This window comes from Sus scrofa, chromosome 7, assembly GCF_000003025.6.
Source record: "Sus scrofa isolate TJ Tabasco breed Duroc chromosome 7, Sscrofa11.1, whole genome shotgun sequence".
Lineage (NCBI taxonomy): Eukaryota > Metazoa > Chordata > Mammalia > Artiodactyla > Suidae > Sus > Sus scrofa.
Genome location: NC_010449.5, coordinates 58,418,331 through 58,424,969, shown reverse-complemented (window position 1 = coordinate 58,424,969; position 6,639 = coordinate 58,418,331). Strand labels below are relative to the sequence as shown.

General features: G+C 45.5%; 1 pseudogene; it reads left to right on the top strand.

Annotated features, from left to right (window-relative positions):
* Positions 1,068–1,974, top strand: LOC100157722 (annotated as a pseudogene).

Here is a 6,639-nt window from a genome sequence, read left to right as displayed (position 1 = left end):
TTGAATTTTTATTATAAATAAAATAAGCTTCAAATTAGCACCTTTTACTGCTTATTCATTAATAAATGATGTGTTCTCCAGGAGAGCTCACTCAGCGCCTGTTACACACGAGCTCCAAGCATTTGCAATTCCTAACTGGCCCTCCTGTGCATTTTTTTTTTTTTTTTTTTGGCTTTTTAGGGCCGCACCCACGATGGCATATGGAGGATCCCAGGCTGGGGGTCGGATCAGAGCTGTAGCCACCAGCCTACGCCAGAACCACAGCAACGTGGGATCTGAGCCGAGTCTGTGACCTACACCACAACTCACGGCAATGCCGGATCCTTAACCCACTGAGCGAGGCCAGGGATTGAACCTGCAACCTCATGGTTCCTAGTTGGATTCATTTCCGCCGCGCCAAGTCAGGAACTCCCCTCCTGCACTTTCTTTGCTGTCCCGTCTCCAGTCTCCCGCATTTAAACAGTGGATTCTATTTGTTCTCTTGTGGCTCAGTGGGTTAAGCATTTGCCATTGTTATTCCAGTGGCTCAGGTCCCTGCTGTGGTGCCAGTTCGATCCCTGGCCCAGGCACCTCCACACACTGTGAGTGTGGCCAAAAAAAAATAATAATAATTAAACAGTGTATTCTAAATAAGCAAGGATAGCACAGTGATTGTACAGGCAAAGAAACAACTTGAGGGCCTTCAATTCTGCCACTCTCTATACAGTGTGGAGATTTTATTTGTGAAAGGAGAGTGACGTGGAGGTCTATTTTTGTTTGATAAATGAAAGCTTTAGTTTATTTTGAAATGTCATCATTTCGTTTCGCAATCTTTTTTTTTTTTTTTTTTTTTTTTTTTTGGTCTTTTTGCCATTTTCTTGGGCTGCTCCTGCGGCATATGTTGGTTCCCAAGCTAGGGGTCGAATCGGAGCTGTAGCCGCCAGCCTACACCACAGCCACAGCAACGTGGGATTCAAGACACATCTGCAATCTACACCACAGCTCAGGGCAACACCGGATCCTTAACCCACTGAGCAAGGCCAGGGATCAAACCCACAACCTCATGGTTCCTAGTTGGATTTGTTCACCACTGAGCCACAACAGGAACTCCATTATTTCACAATCTTTACAGCGTAATCACATAGAGGAGGGAAGTGTTAAAGAATGGTCTGCCATCCTCTTTCTCGTGGCGCCTCGGAGGCGGTTGGCCGCTTGAGGACGAAGCTGAACATCTCTTTCCTGGCCACTGGCTGCCAAACACTCATTGAACTGGATGATGAGTGAAAACTTGGTACCTTTTATGAAAAACGAATGGCCACAGAAATTGCTGCTGACGCTCTGGGTGAAGAGTGGGAGGGTTATGTGGTCCGAATCCATGGTGGGAATGACAAACAAGGGTCCCCCATGAAGCCGGGTGTCTTGACCCACGGCCGAGTCTGCCGGCTACTGAGTGAGGCACATTCCTGTTACAGACCTAGGAGGGCTGGAGAAAGAAAGCGCCCATCAGTTTGAGGCTGCACTGGGGATGCCAATCTGAGTGTTCTCAATGTGGTCATCGTAAAAAAAGGGGAGAAGGATATTCCTGGACTCACCAATACTACGGTGCCTCGCCGCCCAGGGCCTAAAAGAGCTAGCAGAATCCGCAAACTTTTCAGTCTCTCTAAGGAAGATGATGTCCATCAGTATGTAGTGAGAAAGCCCCTAAACAAAGAAGGTAAGACACCTAGGACCAAAGCACCCAAGATTCAGCATCTTGTTACTACTCCACGTGTTCTGCAACACGAATGTTGACGTATTGCTCTGAAGAAACAACATACTAAGAAAAATAAGGAAGAGGCTGCAGAATATGCTAAACTTTTGGCCAAGAGAATGAAGGAGGCCAAAGAAAAACGTCAGGAACAGATTGCCAAGAGACAGAGGCGATCCTCTCTGAGAGCTTCTGCTTCTAAGTCTGAGTCCAGTCAAAAATGAGATGTTCTAGGAGGTCCCGTTGTGGTGCAGTGGTTAACGAATCCGACTAGGAACCATGAGGTTTCGGGTTCGATCCCTGGCCTTGCTCAGTGGGTTAAGGATCTGGCTTTGCCGTGAGCTGTGGTGTAGGTCACAGACTCGGCTCCGATCCCACATTGCTGTGGCTCTGGCGTAGGATGGTGGCTACAGCTCCGATTGGACCCCTAGCCTGGGAACCTCCATATGCCGTGGGAGCGGCCCAAGAAATAGCAAAAAAAAAAAAAAAAAAAAAAAAAAAAAAATTGGTATGTTCTAAGAGAAACAAATAAGTAACATCAAATCTTCAAAAAAAGAAAAAAAAAAAAAAGAACGGTCTGCCGTGAGTCAAATGTGCTCACTGTGCCTCAGCTTTGGCGGCTCTGCAGAGGGGGATCGGGCTAGTTCTCTACCCTGGGGGACTTTGACGTCATGGGGAGGGCAGGGAAAATGCCCTGGTATAGGAATGGCCTGGGGACCTTCACAGCCCAGGAGAGGTGCTCCCTCCCCCATCCCAGCTGTCTTCATGTGTGGGTGAAGTGCCCTACTATAGCCTGCAGCCACCCTATTGCACCAGATGGGAGGGACCAGAGATGGGATGGCTCCAGCTTAGCCCTAAGCAAGCTCTGATAAGGAGCAAAGGCCCCAAGTGCCCCAACCTTAGCCAGAAAGAACAGTCTGGAAGCTGTCTAAAAAACTCATGGGTGTCCCCCAGACTGGGCCTGCATCTCACATCCCACCCTGCCCTCTCCCCTATAATGAGTGGAGGGGTACAAAATATATCACTGTGTCCTAAGAACTATTTTGAGCTAAAGATATGTGAGAAGCAGCAGATACAGGAAGAGGATGAATTTCCCCTTATCTGCCTAAAAGAATTCCCCAAAGAATTCAAATGTCAAAAATTCCCTCCTGGGAGTTTCACAATCAGAGAAGGTTGAGTCCGGTCACCTGAGACCAGGATAAGAATTCACCTAAATAGACCTTGTCACTCTCATATCTACCATCTATTCTCCCATTTATCTTTCCTAAAAGCTGTTTGTTTTACCATAAGTGCCCTTTCTCCTCTTCCCCTATTAATAATTTAATATCTGATGAAGGGTTAATTCCCAAATATACAGAGAATTCATACAAGTTAATAGCAAAAAGAAAAAAAACAAACAATCCAATTTAAAAGGGGAATTCTCTTGTGGTTCAGCAGGGTAAGGCTCTGACACTGACACTGCTCTGGCTCTGGTCACTGCTGTGGCTCAGGTTTGATCTCTAGCCCAGGAACTTCCAAATACTGTGGGTGTGGCAAAAAAAAAAAAAGTGCAGAATAACTGAATGGATATTTTGCCAAAGACAAACAAATGGCCAAAAGGTACATGAGAAAGTGCTTGGACATCACTGATCTTCAGGGAAATGCAAATCAAAACCACAATGAGATATTCACCTTACACCTGTTAGAATGACTGTCACCAAAAAGACAAGAAATAACAAGTGTTGGTGAGGATATAGAGAAAAAGAAATCTTTGTACACTGTTCTTGGAATGTAATTGGTACAGCCACTGTGGAAAACAGTCTAGAGCTTCTTCATAAAATTTAAAAAAAGAGCTACCTTGGAACCAGCAATTCCACCTCTTGGCGTATATCCAAAGGAAATGAAAATGAGATCTTGGGGGTTCCGTCATGGCTCAACGGTTAATGAACCCAACTAGCATCCATGAGGACACGGGTTCAATCCTTGGCCTCGCTCAGCAGGTTAAGGGATCCAGCATTGCCGTGAGCTGTGGTGTAGGTCTCAGACTCAGCTCAGATCCCACATGGCTGTGGCTGTGGCGTAGGCCGGTGGCTGCAGCTCTGATTCAACCCCTAGCCTGGGAACCTCCATATGCGCAGGTGTGATCCTAAAAAAAAGACAAAAAAAAAAAAAAAAAAAAAAGAAAAGAAAATGAGATCTTGAAGAGATATCTGCAACCCCATGTTCATGGCAGTATTATTCACAAGACCCAAGATACGGAAACAACCTAAATGTCTATCAATAGATGAATGGATAAAGAAGATGTGAGATACGGGTGTGTAGGGGGGAGGGTGTATATATACACCCATCCCCACACAAAAACACACACTGGAATATTAATTAGCCATGAGACAGAAGAAAATCCCGACATTTGTGACTGCAGGTATGGACCTTGAGGACATTATGCTAAATGAAAGAGCTGGTGAAAGGCAAATGCTATATGATATCACTTATGTTTGGAATCTAAACAAGTTGAACTCATAGAGATAGAGTAGAATGTTTGTTGCCAGGGGTTGGGAGGGTGGGAGAAATGGGCAGATGTTGGTCAATGAGTACAAATTTCCAAGTATAAGATGATTAAGTTCTGGGGATCTAATGTACAGTATGATGATTGTAGTTAATGATGCTGCATTATATACTTGCAAGTCGCTGAGACAGTAAATCTTAAATGTTCTCACCACAAAAAAAAAAAAAAAAAAAAATGGTGGAGTTTCACTGTGGCTTAGTGGTAATTAACCTGACTAGGATCCATGAGGATTCGGGTTCCATCCCTGGCCTCATTCAGTGGGTTAAGGATCCAAGGTTGCTGTGAGCTGTAATGTAGGTTGCAGACATGGCTCGGGTCTGGTGTTGCTGTGGCTGTGGTGTAGCCTGGGAACTTCCATATGCAGTGGGAGCGCCCTAAAAAAAGCAAAAAAAAAAAAAAAAAAAAAAAAAAAAAAAAAAGAGATGTGATATAATGGAGGTGTTAGCTAATGCTGTATGGTAATGATTTTGCAATATATGTATCAAGTCAACATACCATACACCTTAAACTTATACTGTGTTATATGTTAATTATATCTCAATAAAATTGGAAAACAAAATAAGATGGTATATAAGCCCCAAGTTCTGCTTCTTTGAGCCACATTTTCTGTGAGCTCCTGTTTACATATGCAAATAAACTTTATCTTTTCTCATGTTAACCTAGATTTTTCTCCCCCAGGCCAGGGGTCAAATCCATGCCGGGGCAGTGACAATACCAGATCCTTAACCTGCTGAGCCACATGGGAACTCCATGTTTGTTTGTTTGTTGTCCTGAGGCATATGGAGGTTCCCAGGCTGGGAGTCAAATTGGAGCTGTAGTTGCTGGCCTATGCCAGAGCCACAGCAATGCCGGATCCTCTACCCACTGAGCAAGGCCGGGGATCCAACCTGCGTCTTCATGAGTGCTAGTCGGGCTGCATTAACTCTGGAACTCCATGTTAATCTGTCTTTTGTCAGTTTTTTTTTTTTTTTTTCTTTTTTTGTCTTTTAGGGCCGCACCCTGGACATGTGGAGGTTCCCAAGCTAGGGGTTGAATCAGAGCTGTAGTCACTGGACTACGTCAGAGCCACAGCAACTTGGGATTTGAGCCTCATCTGCGACCTACACCACTGCTCACAGAAATGCCAGATCCTTAACCCACTGAGCAAGACCAGGGATCGAACCCATGTCCTCATGGATGCTAGGTGGGTTCGTTAACTGCCGAGCCACGACGGGAACTCCTGTCTTTTGTCAGTTTAACTCACAAGCCCCCAATCACTGAATCTTTGCAGGTAGAGGAAAAGGTTTTCCTCTCCAAAAAGATTATGATAAAATAGTACCAATAAATAAAAATGTATTGAGTGTGTACTATATGCTGGCCCTGTTATAAAACTTCATGTATGTTATCTAATTTAATCGTCCCAACAAACTTTTCAGGTGGGCGCTATTGTGGTTTTTTTGTTGTTGTTGGATTTTTTTGTTGTTGTTGTTTCTTTTTGTCTTTTTAGGGCTGCACTCATGGCATATGCAAGTTCCCAGGCTAGGGGCTGAATCAGCGCTGCAGCTGCCGGCCTACGCTACAGCTGCAGCAACTTGGGGTCCGACCTTCATCTGCAACCTACACCACAGCTCACAGCAACACGGGCTCCTTAACCCACAAAGCAAGGCCAGGGATTGAATCCGCATCCTCATGGATACTAGTTGGGTTCTTAACTCACTGAGCCACAACAGGAACTCTGGTGGGTGCTATTGTTTTTTGTTTGTTTGTTTCATTTTTGTCTTTTTGCCTTTTCTAGGGCCGCACCCACGGCATGTGGAGGTTCCAGGCTAGGGGTCCTATTGGAACTGCAGCCGCTGTCCTACACCAGAGCCACAGCAGCACGGAATCCGAGCCGCATCTGCGACTCACACCACAGCTCATGGCAATGCTGGAGCCTTAACCCACTGAGCAAGGCCAGGGATCGAACCCGCAACCTCGTGGTTACTAGTCAGACTCATCGACCACTGCGCCATGATGGGAACTCCTGGTGGGTGCTATTGTTAATAGCACTTTATAAATGCAAAAATTACAACTTTAAAGAGGTTAATCTGCATATGGCACAGAGAATAAGTGGTGGAGTGGTGGATCTGGGATTTGAACCTAGAGTCACACCTAGAGCTCAAGCCTATGCGCTGGGCCTAAGCCACATGTGCTGTGAGTCCTGCTTCTGGCTCTGCTTCCACTAGCCTCAGTTTCCCTGTCTTCACTATGGGGTGGCTCTATCTCTCCTAGCTCTGATGGTCCACAAGACACAGGGGCTGGCAAGGAGGAAAGCAGCTTAGGTGTGACTTGTCTACAAGGTCAGCAGAGAGAATGTCATGCTACAGAAAGAAGCCACTGGCTGCCAAGG